Source organism: Gadus macrocephalus, chromosome 10 (assembly GCF_031168955.1).
Source record: "Gadus macrocephalus chromosome 10, ASM3116895v1".
Taxonomy (NCBI): Eukaryota; Metazoa; Chordata; class Actinopteri; order Gadiformes; family Gadidae; genus Gadus; species Gadus macrocephalus.
Window position 1 is genome coordinate 5870163 of NC_082391.1, and position 292 is coordinate 5870454.

Sequence of the window (292 nt, forward strand, 5' to 3'; positions counted from 1 at the left end):
TCAGGGCTATCTGCCTCTCTGTCTCTCTGTCTCTCTGTCTCTCTGTCTCTCTGTCTCTCTGTCTCACTGTCTCACTGTCTCTCTGTCTCAGGGCTATCTGCCTCTCTGTCCCTCTGTGTCTCTGTCTCTCTGCCTCTCTGTCTCTCTGTCTCTCTGTCTCACTGTCTCTCTGTCTCAGGGCTATCTGTCTCTCTTTCTCTCTGTCTCTCTGCCTCTCTCTCTCTCTGTCTCTCTGTCTCAGGGCTATCTGCCTCTCTTTCTCTCTGTCTCTCTGTCTCTCTGTCTCTCTGTC